The sequence below is a fragment of the Geotrypetes seraphini genome, chromosome 17 (genome assembly GCF_902459505.1).
Source record: "Geotrypetes seraphini chromosome 17, aGeoSer1.1, whole genome shotgun sequence".
Taxonomy (NCBI): domain Eukaryota; kingdom Metazoa; phylum Chordata; class Amphibia; order Gymnophiona; family Dermophiidae; genus Geotrypetes; species Geotrypetes seraphini.
In genome coordinates, this window is record NC_047100.1 from 34,700,241 (window position 1) to 34,720,763 (window position 20,523).

The window sequence follows — 20,523 nt, forward strand, 5'->3', positions numbered from 1 at the left end:
CCTACACTTGGCTTACATAAAAACTTAAGATTTGCCACAGAGAATGACACGGGGACAGTTGTCCATGTCCCCACAGTTAACCATGGAAAATCATCCTGTTGTCACTGACCCTCAAGCATTGCATTGAAGAATGTTGGTGTAGAAGGACTAAGGTTGAGATAGACACTAAAGAATGACACCGCAGATATCTGTGGGGACAGGGACAAATTCTGTCACCATGTCATTCTCTCTACTAGATCAAATTAAAGGAGTAAAGGGCCATGGATTTGATAGACCACCCTTCTGTGGGTGCTGTCAAAGCGGTTTACATATACTCAAGGATCTTCCATACGAAGAATGGCTTGACAAATTACAGCTATACTCGCTCGAGGAGCGCAGAGAGAGGGGAGACATGATCGAGACGTTCAAGTATCTTACGGGCCGCATCGAGGCGGAGGAAGATATCTTCTTTTTCAAGGGTCCCACGACAACAAGAGGGCATTCGTCGAAAATCAGGGGCGGGAAACTACGAGGTGACACCAGGAAATTCTTTTTCACTGAAAGAGTGGTTGATCGCTGGAATAGTCTTCCACTACAGGTGATTGAGGCCAGCAGCGTGCCTGATTTTAAGGCCAAATGGGATCGGCACATGGGATCTATTCACAGGGCAAGGTTAGGGGAGGGACATTAGGGTGGGCAGACTAGATGGGCCGTGGGCCCTTATCTGCCGTCTATTTCTATGTTTCTATGTTTCTATACTATATTCAGGAACATTTTCTGTCCCTAGTGGGCTTACAGTCTAAGTTATGTACCTGGTGCAATGGAGGGCTAAGTGACTTGCTTAGGGTCACACGGGACTCAAACCCAGTTATCAGCCCACTCCACTAACCATTAGGTTACTCTTCCACTCCAGAATGTAGTTATTGTCCATAACTATTTCATTTTCTCGATACGACCAGGAAAGTTGCTTATGTTGCATATTGCTTTGATAGATAATGCTAAAAGGTGCTGCTAAGAACAGAACACTCATTGTGATCAGATTCTGTCTTCAATGGCCGGATGGAAAAGGTTCTGCCTGTTCTCCACTTTCCTCTTTGGGCTCCTTTTACTAAGGTGCACTAGCGTTTTTAGCGCACGCACAAAATTACTGCACGCTAAATTGCGCGCTATGCTTCTAGAATAACACCAGCTCAATGCTGGTGTTAAGGTCTAGCGCACGCGGCAATTTAGCGCGCGCTATTCCCCGAATTAAGGCCCTAATGCCTTAGTAAAAGGAGCCCTTTGTTTTAGCCTTGTTTTCAGATAATGATCATTTTCTAAATGTTACTTCGGATTGCTCTATTTTTGCTTTCCAGTACTAAATTAGCTAAAGCCTCTGAGAATCTAATTGTGCTTTTGGTCAGGTCTTCTACAGGATTCTTCAACTATCCCACTCCTCCCTTTGATATACTCTTTCATTTGAGATGAGGTCCTTTTAAGTAATACTCAGGATTTCTCTATAAGACATTTCAAATGCAAGCATTTTTATGCAGTTTTATGAAAGCTCATTTCTCAGGTGGAAGATAAATGCTTTTCAGTAGCTTTCCTTTAAATCTAAACTTTTCTCGAGAAACCTTTTACAGTTCTAAAAATCCATGTTATATCCCTCCTTCTTTCTGTTTGCTTTAAACATTTTCAAATTTCTGTGCTCCATCTGTTGAAATATTTATATTTCTTACTTAACACTTTGTATATAGTATTAAAAAGGTTAATCCTAATAGGTTTCTACTACGAGATGCTGCTGACAATCTGATTCACTAAAACAACTCCCTTTAACATTGTGTTGGGAAAAATGTTCCAGTGAATAAGAACACTGCCCACCCTGACAGACAGAAAAAAATTCATTTGTTGATTAGTAGGAAAAACGGTGACTCATCCTGTGTTCATTATTTGTCAAACAAGAAAAATCAAAATATGTAAATTACTTTGGGTCTGAACATTTTACATTTTAGAAATTGCTGCACCTGAAGATTTGCAGGTTAAAAAACTTTCCTAATCTCTTATTCCCTAGGGAATCATTCAATTTATTTAAAAAAAAACAACCCCACAAAAAAACAAAAATCCAACTTAAAATCTGGTTGATATTTTGGATGTAATATACAATTATGAGAGATATTACAGTTCTGATATTTGTATAATAATCTGTATACAAATATATATTGTATAGCTTCCAAAGAATTCCAGACCCTAATTTTTTTTTTTTATGCTAGCGTTATATGATGAAATGACTCCTGCAATAGGTCAACAGCAAAAAGAGTAAATTGTTTTCTAAGAAGGAAAGTTATAGAACAAATTTTTCAAAATAATCACAGTTCCAGCAGTCAGGAAGCAATCCTGTTTGTAAAATCTCATGGATAGATTGCAGTAGCAGCATATCAATATAATATTTCAGTTTTTTCTTTAGTTTCAGATTAAATGCAAGCGAGTATTTTTTCTTTTTCTTTTCTTAAAGCAAGTTAAATGATCTTGGTAACCTTTCTTAGGGATAGGAGAGACTTGCATTTTTGGTCATCTAGGAAATGTATTTGCCATAAGACAAGAGTATTTGCTTTACGATTAAAAATTACATTATTTACATTATTAAAGGATGTTCCCTAAATTCAAGCACTGAGAGAGAGAAAAAAAGTTGCCAACATACCTTAAAGCTTAGTCAAATCCTCTAAAGTAATAATCCACCTAAGATGCTTATTTCCAGTTGTTTATTATATAGCCATGCTTTAGAAATCTTATTTCTGTAGTCAGTCATAAACATTAAAGGCAAAATTTCAGCTTCAAATAAGCAGGATCCTCCTGGCACTCTGCATGATACTTGAATAAACTGCTTCTACAGATTATCCCATTTTAGTACTGAAGACCGATATTAAAGAGGCTTGTTACCACTCATGTGTTTTTCATCATTGCTTGTATCACAGCCAAAACCTCTAGCTTAAGACGTTTACTGCAAAACTTTTGTGAAACCTGAAGTGTAATAGAAAGTGGCACCTGGCCATTACGAGTACAGTGAAGCCCATTGAAGCAAATATTTGCTATTAGATGATGCAAAAAGTACATGTTTTGAAAAGGGATTTCTTATGTTCTGTGCTTATAAAATGACTAAATTATTTAAATGTGTAATATAAAATATATTCTTATGTATAATAATTAATAACATGAACTTCTGTTATCTTTTCACTCCAAAAAATCATATTCATATATGCATCCCTGGAAAAGAATTTCTATGAGATTTTGAAAAGGAGAATGTTGCTATAACAATGAGTCATATAAGTAGGATCCACTGACAGTACGTTAAAATCAATACATGTTAACAAATTACCAACCAACAAAAGGAAGCGCGTGTTTGTGTTTACCGTTCATTGCCCTACGCCCCGAATCGACTGCTTTGCTCACAAGAAGAAAAGTGATTACGCAAGCCCCCCACCTAGTGAACAGCCCCCCCAAAATCTTATTTGCACTACCTACTGTGTCTCTAGAACAAAATACCTACCCAAATTAGATCACTAAAAGGTCTATTGAACTTCAGGAAGGCAATAAAAACTCACCTCTTCCCCCGACCTCTACGAGAGAGGACCTTACCATGTTTGCTCACACACTTCTCTTCCACACTCTGTCATACCTTTCCCATCTTTGTCCTACTACACCATATTATGTATACTATACCATACACTATATTCACCAAACTATGTTTGCCATGCTACAATCTCTCATATCATATTTACCACACAGTGTGAATGTCCCATATCTTCCATGCTATGCTTCATCATGTACGCATGCCTTACCATTTTTGCAGTCATTTCATGCTATGTCAGCCAGGCTTCCTAAAACTACGTTTGCCATGCTATCTTCTGCCACACTGTGTCTCACCATACCTCAGCTAATATTTGCTAGGCTATCTCCTACCACACTGAGAATGTGGTGCAAGGGTTATAGCTGCAGCCTCGGCAACATGGGCCTGTAGGTTCAGGCCCGCGCTGCTCCTTCTAAACCCTGGGCAAGTCACTAAATCCCCCCATTGCCCCAGGTGTATTAGATAGATTGTGAGCCCACTGGGACAGACAGACGGAAAAATGCTCGAGTGCCTGAACAAGTTCGTGTAAACCGTTCTGAGCTCCCCTGGGAGAACGGTATAGAAAACGGAATAAATAAATAAATCGCATTACCTATATAAGGAGTCAGATGCTGACAAAGCTCCAGCTTTACATTTATATTCATCCAGTGTATTGACTAATGGGTTATGTAGCCTTTTCTTGAGTTTGTTGTCCACCATTCATTTGTTGCTGCCATTGAGCCCTCCTTGCTCAGCTTGTTTATTTTGTCTTGTCCACAATCTAAATCTTCATGTTTTATTACATCAGGGTAACTGTCTGTATGTCCATATTTGGAAAGCGGCATCTCCTAATGACATAAGCAACATCTGGAATGTGGGTGGAGAAATATGAATGACTAGACATGATTCCTTATGAGGAGAGTCAGTTATGAAAAGAGAGAGAGAGAAATCTGGATGCTGGAAAGGGGCCCACAAAAAGTGATGGTTAGGCTTGGTAGATGCATAAGAATTTAAATGAAAACTGTAGCCATAATGCCATAATCACATATAAAGTATAATATAATTCAGATTCCAAGTTGTTATTATCCATTCTGATTTACAAAGTCAAAGATGATTGCTTGTTTTGGTGGTATCAGTGATAGCATCCATTATAATATGTCTTCAGCTTGAGCCTTTTAAAATAATAGCATTTTATTTATTTTCACAATGATCATAGTGATTCTGTTGAACAATATATTTACAGTGAAAGGAAATGATTTGGGGTAAGAAAAGATATAAAGCATTGATTAACTTCTATTTTAAGTATGTTGTTTCAAAACTAATAGAATTTTTAAGCTGATTCGTTACATCATAAGTGACAATATGTTTTGCCTTTATATGTTTTAAACAGAACTCATAATTATCTTCTCTTTGTGCTTTGGGTATCACGGATTAGGATTGCAGAAATCCAAGGGACAAAGATATGCATATAACAGTCACAAAATGTAAATAAATGTGATGGTCAGTACTTCTGATTCGTTTAAAGTAGACCATCAGTATGACAAATCAGAAAAGGTAACAGTCTACCTATATGTAAAAGAAAAGATATCGCAAATTGAAAGAAGTAATATTTTTCTGTACAGATCTCTGGGGAAATGGTTCTAGAAACCATATGTACCAAAGGACATTGATAAAGAGGAGGAATGCCAAAGGACCAAATTCCCCAATGGTGTGCATAGCCTTCACAACAGAATATGCAGAAAGAGACTGATGGAGCTAAAAATGTATTCTGCAAGTCCTCATGCGACCTGAACAACTGCCCATCATACCTACTAGCAACAGCTTCCACCAACTTCAAAGCTAGCTACACGTTATGGTTGCAAACCACACTCAGGGAAGGCCAGTCCACCAGACCTTGGAGAAATCATAATAACCCCTATACTGAAAGACCCCAAAGGTCTAATAAATAATCCGTCAAATTACAGGCCAATCGCTTCTATCCCTACATACGTCAAAATAATAGAAGGTCTAGTGGCACAACAGCTATCCATGTACCTAGAAACCCACAACATCCTACATCCATCCCAATCTAGATTCAGAACTAACCACAGTACAGAAACTCTCCTGGTATCTTTACTAGATATAGCCCGAAGACACCTCAGCCAAGGAAACAGATTGCTAATCATCCAACTTGATCTCTCAGCGGCATTCGATCTAGTGGACCATTCCATACTTCTCCAGATTCTAGACGCAATAGGAATCTCAGGTAAAGTGCACAACTGGTTCCAAAGCTTCCTTAAAACAAGAACATATAGAGTCAAGTCAAAAGAAATACTATCAGAACCATGGTCTAACCCCTGCGGAGTGCCACAAGGCTCTCCCCTCTCTCCCACACTTTTCAACCTATTCATTGCTTCCCTAGGCAGCACCCTAGATGCCCTAAACATAACATCATTCAGCTATGCGGACGACATAACCATCCTCCTTCCATTCGACATCCACGACCCCATCTCCACAGGACGCCTGAAAACTACAATGGAAACAGTAGAAAAATGGATGACAAACCATAAGCTGAAGCTGAACACGGACAAAACTAAATTCCTACTACTAGAAAAGGACAAAAAACCATCCCTAACAGAACTGGAAGTAAACTCAATCAAGTACCCAATACAGAGTTCCCTCAAAATCCTGGGAATACAACTAGACAGATGCTGCACTATGCAAACACAAATCCATAAAATCATCCAAAAAGCATTCTTCACAATGCGAAATCTGAGAAAAATAAGAAAATTCTTTAATAAAGACCAATTCAGAATCATTGTCCAATCCCTCGTGCTAAGTATGGTAGACTACTGCAACAGCCTTTACCTACCTTGCCCAATCAACACAATAAAAAAACTACAGACCGTCCAGAACACAGCCCTCAGACTCATATACTCACTCAGCAAATACGACCACATTACCAAAGCATACACAGAATCTCACTGGCTACCAATAAAAGCAAGAATACAATTCAAACTCTACTGTCTCCTATTCAAAGTAACCCACGGCGCGGCACCCAGCTACCTAAACAACCGCTTTCACTACTATCTCTTATCCAGAAGAAGGAGAACACAGAACATTTTCACCTACCCTCCTCTCAATGGTACTCGATGTAAGAAACTTTATGACAACCTACTAGGGACACAGGCAGCTAATATTGACTCCGACATCTCAAAATTACTGATCGAAATTACAGACATAAAAGAGTTCCGAAAAGAAATAAAAACACTACTGTTCAAAAAATATCTCCCATCAATCTAAACCGCCATCTAAAGAGTTCCCAACCAATTCCATTGGGAACAGAATCTCTTTATCCAACCCAAACTAAACACCCCTACTGTCCATATCATCAACATTAATTAACCAACATCATGCAATCATCAAAACAATAAATACACCTCCACTTATAGGCATATGATGCTACTCTCCATCCGAAGAAACTTGACTCATCTCATGGAACATCTTTTGTAATCTAGAATATATTGTAATTCTTATTCTCCACCAGTTGTAAATTGACTCAGTTGCTAGGTAACATCTCCTGTGATATTGAATGTACTGTAATTCTTCACTATTACCTGTAATTAACACTTCTCCTGTAATGTAATTCTAAGGGAAATGCCCAGAAATCTTCCTTATTGTAAATCCGTGGCTATGTCTATCTGCCGCGATATTGAATGTATTGTAACTCTTCACTGTTACTTGTAATCTACTCTTCTCCTGTAATGTAATTCTACTGGAAATTTCCAGATATCATCTTTATTGCAATCCGCCTAGAACCGCAAGGCACAGGCGGAATAGAAATCCCTAATGTAATGTAATGTATTCTCTAGAAGAAAGGGAAATGGGTAGATATGACATACAAACATGGAATAGTTCCATGGACTGGAGAAGAGTGGATGGGTTCCTCTTCACAAAAGTGGTCGTGGAGATGAAGTGAGAAACTACAGGTCAGTAGTATGCCTCGCATCTGTTATTGGAAAAATAATTCAAGCATTGCTGAAGGAGAGGCTAGTGAAATTCCTAGAATCAAATGGGTTACAAGATCCGAGACAACACAGCTTTTCTAAAGATAAATCATCCCAAATGAATCTGATTGAATTCTTTGATTGGGTGACTAGATCGAAGAAGTGTGATAGATATACTTTACTTAGATTTCAGCAAAGCATTTGACACAGTTCCTCATAGGGGCTATTGAACAAACTTGACCGGCTGAAGTTGAGACCCAAAGTGGTGAAGTAGATTAGAAACTGGTTGACAAACAGATGTCAGATGTAATGGAATTTGATCAGAGGAAGGAAAAGTGAGTAGTGGAGTGCCTCAAGGAATGGTGCTGGTGCTGATTTTGTTCAATATGTTTGTGAGCAATATTGCCGAAGAGTTAGAAGGAAAGGTTTGCCTTTTTGTTGATGATACTAAGATTGGTATCAGAGTGGGACACCCCAGAGGGAGTGGAAAACATGAAAAAGGATCTGCAAAAGTTAGAAGAATGGTCTGATGTCTGGCAACTAAAATTCAATGCAAAGAAGTGCAGAGTGATGCATTTGGAGAACAGAAATCCAAGGTGTGCTGGGAGGTGAGAGGCTGATATGCACGGATGGAGAGAGGAACCTTGGGGGTGATAGTGTCTGAAGATCTGAAGGAGACAAAGCAGTGTGACAAGGTGGTCGCTGTAGCCAGGAGGATGCTACACTGTATAGAGAGAGGCGTAACCAGCAGAAGAAAGGAGGTGTTGATGCCCCTGTACAGGTCATTGGTGAGGCCACACCTGGAGTATTGTGTTCAGTTTTGGAGGCCTTATCTGGCCAAGGATATATAAAGACTTGAAGCGGTCCAGAGGAAAGCGATGAAAGGAGGTTTGCGCCAAAAGAAGTACAAGAAGCAACTAGAAGACCTCAACATGTATGCTCTAGAGGAGAGAAGGGACAGGGGTGATACGTTACAGACATAAATAATTGAAAGGTATTAATATAGGACCAAATCTTTTCCAGAGAAGTGAAATTGGTAAAACTAAAGGATATAAATGAGTTTGAGAGGTGGTAGACTTAAGAGTAATGTTAGGAAATTATTTTTCCACGGAGAGGGTGGTAGATGCCTGGAATGCACCTCCCCCCAAGGGAGGTGGTGAAGTGGAAAACTGTGATGGAATTCAAAAAAGCATGGTATGAACACAGAGGATCGCTAATTAGAATATGAATGAGCAAACTTTCACAGTCTGAATCCAGCAAAGATGATAGGGCTAGATTCAGAAAGCAAACCGATTGTGTACCAATTGGTTTGCAACCCCTTTGCGACCAGATTTCTCTCCTGCACTATTCACTAAGGCATATAGTGATCCGATCCCGATCATCCCATGCAAATTAGTAAAACCCCATGCAAAATAGCCAAGCGATTGATTCCCTAACAATTTCTTGGCATTTTTTTCAAGCTGCTCATTATTTTTATCATATGTCCCAAGCTCAGTCCTAAACAGATACACACCTGGACAGTTCCAAATGCAGTGACAATATAATGCATCACTGATAACATACTTTAGACAGATCCCTCAGAAGGAAGACACATCTTTCAAGCTTGAGAAGGATGAACATACAATTATGAGAATTACATTATAAATTTAAGATTTTATTTTTTCCACCAATTTGGAACTATTCTTCAAGCTTTGTAGTAAATCTTCCACTGTATAGGATTCAAGTCCCAGGTTCAACTTTGCATGACCTTTTGTAACTTGGCCGTTTTTAATGATTTTTTAAGACCCTCAAGTAACAACTAGTCAAGCCTCTATGCACTGCAGGCAGGGGCCAAAATTTATCAAAGGGAGAATCAACAAAATTTTCTGGAGTACTTTTTAATAAAGCGGAGGTATAATGTTGTAATTGTAAATATCAGTACTACTCTTGAAATCTGTGATAAGTGATATCTGATTTTGAGTTTTGTGTAAGATATCTCAGCCTCAATCACCTTCAAAGCTTGAAGGATAGAGGATAAGCCACCATCAGCCCATCTCTTAAATTGCATATTCAATAGTCCTGGATGCAAGTTTGCATTACCCACTGAAGGTAAAAATCTGGAACTATGATAATGCAAACTATATATTTTTTGTAAGCAAACCCAAGCCTAGTGCATTGGGCACAATAACAGATAAGCACGCTAAGGTAAAAACAAACTTCCAGGCTTTGCATGTGAAATTAGCATTTTTTTTTTGTATAACCAAAGCTTAAGGAGAAGGCTTCATTGTAACAATTTTTTTAATGTACCATTTTCATTAACAAGGATATTAAATAGCTAATGAGAGCAATCAACTATACTCAATAAGCAAAAAAAAATAAGAATTTGTACAAGAAAATTCAGTAAAACAATAAAATAATAGTTAACCATCATCACAGATCACCGTGAATACAATAATAGGCTTCAGTCTCCTCCACTTATGCAGCTTATTCCTCCTTTCCCTTTCCATTCAGGATCTCACCTCTTTCCCCTTCCATCAATATTTCCATCCGCTTTGTATCTCTCCCCTTCCATACAACATCTGCTCCCCCTCACCTTCCATCCAGCATTTCCCCTTTCTAGCCATTATTTCTCCCATTCCATCATCTTCCTCCTCTCTGTACCTCAGCCCAACATCTGTCCTCTTTCTTCCCTGTTCAGTCTAGAATCTCTACTCCATCTCTCTCCCCCTACCCGAAACCATTTCCACCAATGTTCTCCCTCAACTGACATTAACCAGCATCTGCCCCCCTCTCCCCAACTGACATCCACTAGCATCTGCCCCTCTCTCTCTCCCCCAACTGACATCCACCAGCATTTGCCCTCCCTCTATCCCCCCAACTGACATCCACCATTGTTTGCCCCCTAGCATCCCCACCGCTCCTTCTGCTTTCCCTAATCAGCAGCGGCAAACTGAAACAAACCAGTTGCAGGATCTTCCCATACATATTCATGGTTGTCTGCTTTGCCCCGGAAAAAGAAGTGATGGTGGATAGGGTGGGCCAGCAGCTGCGGATATGTATGGGAAGGTCTCACAGCCAGTTTGTTTCAGTTTGTTGCTACTGCAGCAGTACAAGATGAAAGAGAATGCTGGAGGGATGCTGGTCCTGATTCCACCAGCCGTGAGGCCTCCTAATAAAAGATGCGCAACTGCGCAGCTTAGAGGGAACATTAGTTTGCAATAATGATCATTAAATAATAAACCATCCCCCCAAAAAAAGAAAAAGTGACAGGGTATTGGACTTTTACATTTTCAGAGAATACTATATTAACAACATACTACTGTAGATTAAAGTGACTCATTGGCATCAAAGACACATTTCTATTTTCTAGAAATTGTTTAGTTGATTAAGATCATAAAAAAATATATTTTGTGCCTTGAAGCCCTACCACACACACACAAAGAAATTGCAAAGCAGAAGTTACCTCCAAAGAAATAACTATGCTTACAATCAAGAAAGGACTTCCTTCTGTTCTGGGAGGCCTTGGAACGGTGAGGAAAAACTGGTTGAAAGAGAGAAAACAGAGTGGGTTTAAATGGTCAATATTCTCAATGGAGAAGGGTAAATGGTGGGGTTCCCAAATTGCAAAAAATATTGTATGCAGAATACTGAGAAAACCTCATATATTACCAAAACTCTACTTCCCAATCAGATTTCTAATTTAAAAAATATGATTCATATCTCTTGCTTCACAAGGACTTTTTTCTCCAATGAAAGGACAAAATAATTAAATGGGTTTCTCATTCACTCTTATTAGTTTCTTATTTTAATTTAATTTCTCTCTTTATAATCTTCGCTCTTGCTTCTTATTCTCTCACTAATTTTTTAGCCTGTTACATTAACGGGTGCTAGAATAGATGTGTAGACTTAGGCATTTCTTTCTTTTTCTCTTTCTTTCTCTCTGTATGTCTATCTCCCTGCCCCCTGCCTGTCTTTCTTTCTGTCTCTCCCCCCTGTCCAGCAGCACCCCTTCCCTGCTCCCCCTGTCCAGCAGTAGCCCTTCTCCCTTCCCTGATCCCTGTCCAGCATCCGCTAGGCCGGGCAGCCTCAGGGCTTTTGCTAGGCCGGTCCGCCTCACATTATCAAAGTGGGCCGGCCTAGCAAATGCCCCGCGGCTGCTTGATGAAACCACGGCTGCTGCCGCTGCTGATGTGGGGGTCGAAGAAGAGGCGTCCCGGCAACGGCAGCCTGCTCAGAAGGCATAAAGTCAGCCGGCGTTGGAGATCGGGGTAGGAACTGGGGAAACTGCCACATTTGTCGCAAACAGCCACAGGCTCCTACTGCGCATGTGGCAGCACAGAGATATGCAGATTGAAGTGCGCTAAGGGTTTTATTATAGCGGATGTCTTTTACTAAAAGGAGAAAAAAGCCTCGCATCCCCGTATGCCACCAGCTAATAAACTTGCAGGCAATACTTGAAAAGAAAAACACGTCATAGACTTTAAAAACCTCCATTACCCCCAATTGTTACGTGATTAAAGTTTTTCTCTGTAAAGTCCAAGGCAAAGTGAATTAAGTTGCTTGACACAAATAAGTTAATATTATTATTATTATTATTAGATATTTAACTGTATGAAATACAGCTGCTGTTCTTATAGATTCTTTCAAATTCTGACAGAATTTAAAGCTTCTCCACAGTGAAAGATTAGAGAAACTGGGCCTCTTTTCCCTTGAAAAGAGGCGACTGAGAGGGGATATGATTGAAACATTCAAGATAATGAAGGGAATAGACTTAGCAGATAAAGACAGATTGTTCACCATCTCCAAGGTAGAGAGAACGAGAGGGCACTCTCTAAAGTTAAAAGGGGATAGATTCCGTACAAACGTAAGGAAGTTCTTCTTTACCCAGAGAGTGGTAGAAATTTGGAATGCTTTTCCGGAGTCTGATATAGGAGAAACACCCTCCAGGGGTTCAAGACAAAGTTGGACAAGTTCCTGCTAAACTGGAACGTACGCAGATGAGGCTGGACTCAAATAGAGCACTGGCCTTTGACCTAAGGGCCGCCGCGTGAGCGGACTGTTGGGCAGGATGGAGCACTGGTCTGACCCAGCAGCGGCAATTCTTATGTTGTTATGTATCCTCACAAGCTGAAGGATGGAAAATCTCACAGTTCAACTTGATTTTGACATGAACAGTAAAAAAAGCAAAGACTCATCAATCAATGATTCTGTGTCAACGTGAGAAAACCAAAAGAAACAGACACTTATCTTTTTTATGGTCTCACTATCCGCTTTCAAAGTGCTTGATGTGCTAAATGCAGTGTGCTTAATTTCAAATTCTCTGCCCCACTGCCAACTTAGGCTAGCCACTGTTTCGCTGAAAACTGCTTCAGGGCTGGGAGCTTCTGCCAGATAATTCAGAAAAAACACTACTCCTAACACTAGAAATGAAACCCCTGTGTCAAAGCAAAAAGTTTTTTTTTACCTTAGGCGCTTAACTCCTACAGTTGATGTAAGAAAAAATACGTCATCTCTGACGTCAGACGCTGATTTAAAGCGAGGCCAGTCAGGGCAACGGCCATCATTGCCGCCAGTGGTGAGTGGGGAGTTTAAGCAGCCTTCGGTGAAACGGTGGCTAGCCTAAGTTGGCAGTGGAGCGGAGAATTTGAAATTAAGCACATTGCATTTAGCACATCAAGCACTTTGAAAGCGGATAGTGAGACCATAGTCTGTTTCTTTTGGTTTTCTCATGTTGGCACAGTGGGCAGTAAAAAGGCAAGAGGCTTGCACACGCAGCAGGGGGAGGGGTGCCAGGGCCCCTAGCAAGACGGCGCCGGGGGAGCGGACCACCCCTGCCTCCTTACTATATATAATATTCTTTTTTTTTTTTTTTAATATTGTTTTTATTAAAGAGTCAACAAGAGAAATAGGCAGGGTTCAATGATCAAATAGGAAATATGCTATGCATTATTATAAACTTATAATCACAGTATTTCACTAGTTTTACTAAAATCCAAACTTTCAAGAACTTGCTAAATTGTGAAAATGTGTTAAATTTTGTATCTTGGAAACAGTTTTTTCTAATTTTTTTTTCTCAGCTAAATACATGCTGATTAACCAATGAATTATAAAAACATCATAAAGTCTACTAGCAGCATGTTTTGGGGAAGAGTTAGTAGGATGTGCTTATTGCTGTAATGCCATAAAGTACATTACTCCATGTGCTTGTTTTTTGCAAATTAGAAAATACATTTCAGACATGACATTGTGGTTTTCTGAGACGTTATATCTATTTTTTTTTCAAATTCTTTATTCATTTTTTCATCTTACAAGAAGTACACAATATTATATCATTATAACTTTACACATCACTTGTATTTCTTACTAATGTCATCATAAAAATATAAATTATTCCCTCCCCACCCACTCTTCCCTCAAATATTTCAATCAAAAATATCATACAAATACATTATATCTTAATGAGTTAAAATATTTACTTACCTTTTATTCTTTATGCTCAAAGCAGAGCTGTCAGGTTGTGAAGTTTCTGATTCTAAGATATTTAAAGTACGCAGTTTCTAGGATCAAGTTAACTGTGCTTCAGAGTACACTAAAAATAATCTGGTACAGAAATAGAAGTGTGATCTGTACTATATAGAAAAGGCTAGAATCTCGGGTTGTAGTGTTATTAATTGGCCTTTATAATATACAGTACTTAAATGGAGTAGAGAAGCCTAATGCAAGTTTCCAAGTTTTATTAAAATCTGTTTAAACTCCTGTCAGAAAGTTGAAGCATTTTACAATAATTAAAATATGGGGCATGAACAAAGACTGACTAAACAAGACATAATATTGACATACAATAAAACGAAAGGTAAGTAGGGAGAATTACAATATTTAAAAGTAAAGCAGGGGAAAAAACAAGAGGACGAGCAGGGAGAGGCCTATTTAATGTTAAAACTAAAGAAAAAAAAAAAAAAAGGCGTCTTTGAAAATGAAGCCTATTGCAGTGGCCTGAGAACTAGGGGAACCGGATTCGACTCCCCACTGCAGCTCCTTGTGACTCTAGGCAAGCCATTTAACTCTCCATTGCCCCCAGGTAGAAAAAAAGGCTTTGATTGTGAGCCTACTAGAAATAGAAAAGGTACCTGTGTATAAGTAATGCATAAACTGCTTTGATTGAACCACCGAAGGACCGTATATCAAAGCCTCTTCCTTAAATGCATCTTTCTATGTTTCTGTGTTCTCATTTAATTCAAATTTTATATTAACAAGTATAATAACATGCAAACAATCACCATAGTTTCTCCTCTGGCCCAAGAAAGAAAAAATATAAAACGGCAACAATGACTGGCATAGTAGAAGTACACAACGGAATAAATACAAAAGATAGAGTAGAAAAAAAATCCAACTGCAGTAAACAAAAGTCTACTCTCTTCGGCAGCTATTACACACAATATCAATAACCATAACAGGTGCAGGAAAAGGCCTCCGTTAAAGTTGAGCGCTGACTGGAGAGTGCTACGATTGTCATGCACATTAAGCAGACGCGCCCTTAACAATCACAGGCCACAAAAAACTCCACCTGCATTAATTACTATTTCAATATATTGTGCAGAATACCTCTTCGCCAACCCCAGGAATTGCAGAGGAACCTCAAGCCAAACTCAGTCCCGCACATGAACCAAAAGCACAGACAAATTCACAAAAAAACTTGTGCTTCAACTGCTTCTTCAATCCAGCTGTCACTAGCGATGACTTCAAATCCCTACTGATGGGTGGAGTTTTTTGTGGCCTGTGATAGTTAAGGGCGCGTCTGACAAACGTAGCACTCTCCATTAAGCGCTCGACTTTAACGGAGGCCTTTTTCTGCACCTGTTATGGTTATTGATATTGTGTGTAATAGCTGCCAAAGAGAGTAGACTTTTGTTTACTGCTGTTGGCATAGTAGGCCTTATGTCTTATAGCCCTTTATGATAATAATCTAGGGGACATCTTACCCTCTCTTAATGCCCTCACCTATCCCATTCCCCAAGATAACCCTGTAATCCCTGTCCTTCCCCGCTCCCCAGAGGAAGGTGGTCTACACAAAATGACACTTACAGCTTTAATCCTTTAAGTACCAAGCTTCAAACTCTGGCTGTAAGGGCCTGAAAATATGGATCCCAATAGTCCAAAATGTTTTCTCCAGTGCCAAAAAGATGACAATTCATTTTGATTCCAGTATTATAAGATGCATTTCTTCCTCACAATACATGCTGTGAGTGTGTGTGCAAGGGCCTCTGGACACACAGCCGGACACGGTCATAAAGGTAAAACCAAACAAAGGATAAAGCTTGCTATTCTGCAGGTTCAAGAACAAAGAATTAAAGTCTCTTTAGATTCAAAGAAGTCTGAATTTGGACCTGTGGCTGACAGGTCCACATGTTTTCTCTCAGATACTCCAGTTTTGATCTAGCTCCAGCCAGACCACAGTCTCTCACCAGTACTAAATCAAGAACTTGCTTACCTCAGCAAAGTTATGGTAGTTACACATAGTTGGAGAAGGCATAGGTTGGGGATCCATTTCTTCCTTCCCTAGGCTGCCTTAACCCAACTCTTGCCCTGACAACTGTCTTCCTGGCTCCACCCCTTCTTTGTTACTCTATTATCCCCTATTCTGTTCAATGTGCTATCTTTCTTAGGTAGGTATATTACTAGAAAAGACCATTTTTCAAACTTTTATGTAGGCTGACGATATTACTGTACTATTTACTGTTGTTTCATTGGTAAATATTTTTTCTAAAGTAGCAGAGTGTATGTCATTAGTTAGTGCTTGGATGAATGATAATTTTCTTCAACTTAAGACAAAACCAAATTTTAATTGATTAGCAATAATATCAAGTTCAGCAATATTACATATTTTTAATTAGGTAACAAAAAGTACAATTTAGAAAAAATCAATTTAAATCTTCAGTGTTATCTTTGATTATAGGTTTTCTATGGTTGAACAGATGAACCTTTTGACTAAAAATTGATTTTGGCTTGTGCATAAACTAAGAAGGATTTGAAAATATCAGCATCAGGATCAATTCAGGCTTGTGGTTTGAGATATTAGTGGTTTGAGCCCAATTATATATGGTTCATTTATATGCAGACCTGTCTCTGCTAGAATCCATCTTGTTTGATGCTTCAATCTGTTGACTTATATAATGCTTACTTATTGGATGGCCCTTCCAAAGGAGATAAAATTTCTTTTCAACTTCGGTTGTTACAAGAAGATGGTGAAAATCTATTTATTTTGGAATCATGTTGCTGAATATGTTTTTGGTTAGAATGTGCATAATTTGATCTCCTTATGGAATTTCCTAGATTACTGTTCTAGTTATTTTTTTGTAATCAACTCGGAACTTTAATGAGTAGTAGTAGCAGCAGAATATAAGACCTGTATCTGTAACTTCCTCTTTGGCTAAGGCTTGTCTTTGTGAGGGAGTATTCTTAAGAGATGGAGCAATTATTGAGACATTATGATATTCTCTGTCTATTATCCATTCCTTTCCTAATAATTCCTATCATTCTGTTTGTTTTCATGATAGCTGTTGTACCCTGAGCAGAGGATTTAAACATATCTTCAACAGACACCTGGATCCTTTTCCTGGGTAGTGTCTAAACCCTGTTTTAATGTAGCTATAGTTTGGATTTCTCTTCCCTATATGCAACACGTTTCACTTGTACACATAAAATGTTATCTTCCATTTGGATGGCCAGTCTCCCAATCTCGGTAAGGTCTTCTTGCAATATTTCTTAATCCTCTTGCAATGTAACAGCTTTGAATAACTTTGTGTTAACAGCAGATTTGATTGCTTTGCCCATTATTCTGTTGCCAATTCATTTATAAACATGTTAAAATGCTATTATCCCAGCACAAATTCTTCCCACTATTCACCTTTCTCCATTGAGAATATTGAACATTTAACCCTATACTCTTCTTTCTTTTCGTCCCATCTGATGACCTTTAGTTTCTTCAGGCGCCTCTTAAAACGTACTAGGTCAAATGTTTTCTGAAAATTCAGATATATTATCAACCAGCTCTCTATCCACCTGTTTTTAATACCTTAAAACAATGGAGCAGATTAATGAGAGAGGATTTCCATTGTTTCTCCCTAAGCATAAGTAAAACGATTATGCTCTTTATAATTGTCTCTGATGAGACATTCAGATTAATACCCCAGTTCTATCTACTTCTTTTAGAATACAGTTTATATTGTACTACAGCGTTCTCAAAACAACAGCTATCTACTAATAAACATGTACTTGTCAGCTAATGATTGATTCATCTAAGACCTACTGATTTCAGAATCCTAAATGGAGTGCTACATATAATTCTTCACTTTTCAGAATGACCTCTTCTCCTTTCTCAGGGTTCTATGCTACGTCTGGCTTTTACTCATATCAACAAGTTCTCACTTCATGCTTCAAAGCAAAATTTTACTTGTGATTTATTTCTGAGCCTTTTACTTGCATTCTTTTAAAATGGTGTCTTGGGGGGCATGCTCTTTTCCTTTTTGGTAGTCAAATTATGTATTCTTGATAGCCTGTTCAACAGTGGTATTTATGTATGTATGTATGTATGTATATATAGGAGCCCAGCAGTGATATAAATTCTACCCAAATGGCATCTTGCTTCACCTTACGTATCACTGACCGTCTTTGATGAGTAGTTGAACAGAAAGGTACAGGATTGTGCCCAGTCATGAGATCCTTTAGGATTACAGATGAGAATATGAGTCAAGTCACCCCACCCCACCCCCCACTCAGCTTTTCAATAAGAAAGCTGACATGCACAAATACCAGAAACCTTCCAGATGTCATACTATGTATGTGGTAGTTAACTTACTCTGAAGAAGTTCAGATGGGTAAGAACCCACTCCTCAGTGTCTTCTGGGAAGGAAGCTTGCCAAAATTTCCCATCTAGCTTCTTTAAGAGAAAGGTAACAACCTCAGGACACTAGAGAATAATGGAAAGGAATATGTAAAACATATAGACTATGATGATTTTGAGATGTAGACAGTTCTCCAAGAGCCTAGTCTTGAGTGGGATAAATTATTGTAGTGTTATGTATATAGGCTTACCTGCTTCTTTGATTCAATCTTTACAGGTTATACCGAATTCCTCTGTTTTTCTTTTGGGACTTGATAAATATGAGCATATTACACTTTTGGGGGAAAGTTGAAATGGCTAACTGTTGAGAAGAGAATTTAGTTTAAATTGCTGGTGATGGTATATAAGTGCCTTTACCGGCAGTCTTGTCAGTTGCATGGCCATCCTCACTGGCATGTTCCAAGGAGAGCCCTTCCTTCTGAAGATTCTTGTAAGCTAGTAGTATCATCAATTTGGAAGGTGCATCTTGAACTTACGTGTAAAATACATTTTTCGGTGGCAGGCCCCATTGCTTACGTTACCATCAGGATTGCATCAACAGCTCAATTTGATTCGGTTTAAGCAGCTGCTGAAGCAGTATCTGTTTCTTCAGGTCAGGTAATGTTGGACCCTGAGATCCAAACCCCTGCTATTGTTTGCTTTTTCTCTGTGATGCTGTATGTGTTTAATTATGTATGTATATATATGTACACTGCCTTAGTGGTTTATAAATTCTAATAAACCAAATGAAATGGCATCAAGAATTTCTGGCATGGATTTCAGTGTTCTCAGAGTGTGTAGGCTGTAGGCATTTTCCTTGGAATATGATGTGCATGAAAAGCTTATTGACATGCTCTGCAAGGAAGATACTCTCTTTGGAGAAAAGATCAAGAAAATGATAAATCAAGGACCATTGTTAATATCACTCCTCTGTTGCCACCTAAGATACACTTTTGGTTTCACCCAGAGATACTCGAGTCCATCTCTGAAGAAGCATTTCTATACATCAAAGAGGCATTGTCCTCTTAGATCCTGTTATCAGCAGTAGTGACTTTGCTCTCAACCTAGACAGCAGAGGGACTCTAAAGCCACAAGCAGCAACCCAACCAAAACCAGGAATAGCATGTTGACTAGTTCCTGTTATATAAAGCCAGTATTTGTGTCCATCCAAGAGAATCTTCCTGTAGGGGGTGGGAGTTAAGTTTTTTTATCCCAGGACAAGCAGGCATGATATTCTCACATGTGGGTGACGTCATCTACGGAGCCCCAGCGCGGACAGCTTTTCAAGCAAACTTGATTGAAGTTTCAAGTTTGCTACACTGCACCACGCATGTGCATGCCTTCTTGCCCACTAGAGGGCGCATCCCCACCTCGTTTGCCTCAGTTCATTCTCTTCTGCAGAGCCAGAAGCCCTGTGGAAATTGTGCTCTTAGTTTTGCCTTCTGTCACCGCGGCTGTGTCTCTTTTTTGATTCGGTCGCTGTGTTTCTCTTTTTTGTTCCTTTTATTTCTTTCAGTTTTCGTCGAAAAAAAAAACAAAAAACTTTTTCGTTCGGCTCCGGGGGCTCCCGGTAGCCGCGGCCGCGGGACCTCGCTTGTTCCCGGCCGGTTTTTGGGCCCATGTCCTGTCCTGTGACGGGTTTCAAAAAGTGCACCCGGTGCGATCGGCTTCTTTCTATTACCGATCCTCACCGGTGGTGCTTGCGTTGTCTGGGCCCTGAGCACCCCACCGACACTTGTTCCCGGTGCTCCATTTTTCAGAGGAGAGCTCTCCGCCGCCGTCAGGCTCGTATGGCGGAGCTCTTTGCAGTGGACCCCGTGGCAGGGAAGGCCTCGACGTCGGCCTCGGCTTCGGCCCCGGCCTTGACCTCGGCCTCGACTCCTTCGTCCTCGCCCCGGGAGCCCTCGACGTCGAAGCCGGTGTCTTCGACTCCGAAGTCGGCGAAGGGTAAGTCCTCACTTCCTTCTTCACTTTCAGCCTCGAAGAAGCCATCCTCGAGTTCCTCGGCGGGGGCGGGTGGGTCGTCCTCGGCCCCGCCCCGAGAGCCAAAGTCGGGTGCCCCGCGGGAATACTCGGTACCGAGGTCGCCCTCAAGGGAGCACCCGACGGCCCCGGAT

At 39.7% G+C, this 20,523-nt stretch overlaps 2 protein-coding genes across 10 annotated transcripts in view; one reads left to right on the forward strand and one right to left on the reverse strand.

The window, feature by feature from the left end:
* Positions 1-14,081, reverse strand: part of ASPN (asporin) — a 51,202-nt gene extending 37,121 nt beyond the window's left edge. The window contains exons 1-3 of one of the 7 annotated variants that reach the window (XM_033926054.1): positions 14,008-14,067; positions 11,015-11,068; positions 4,176-4,429 (exon numbers count right to left, since the gene is read on the reverse strand). The gene's annotated coding sequence lies outside the window, so the exon portion shown is untranslated. Of the gene's footprint in view, positions 1-2,656; positions 2,865-4,175; positions 4,430-10,990; positions 11,069-14,007 lie in introns of those variants that run through there. The other 6 variants (XM_033926056.1, XM_033926055.1, XM_033926057.1 and 3 more) reach the window with 6 other exon arrangements.
* Positions 1-20,523, forward strand: part of CENPP (centromere protein P) — a 366,797-nt gene that overhangs the window by 172,278 nt on the left and 173,996 nt on the right. The gene's annotated exons all lie outside the window — the stretch shown is intronic.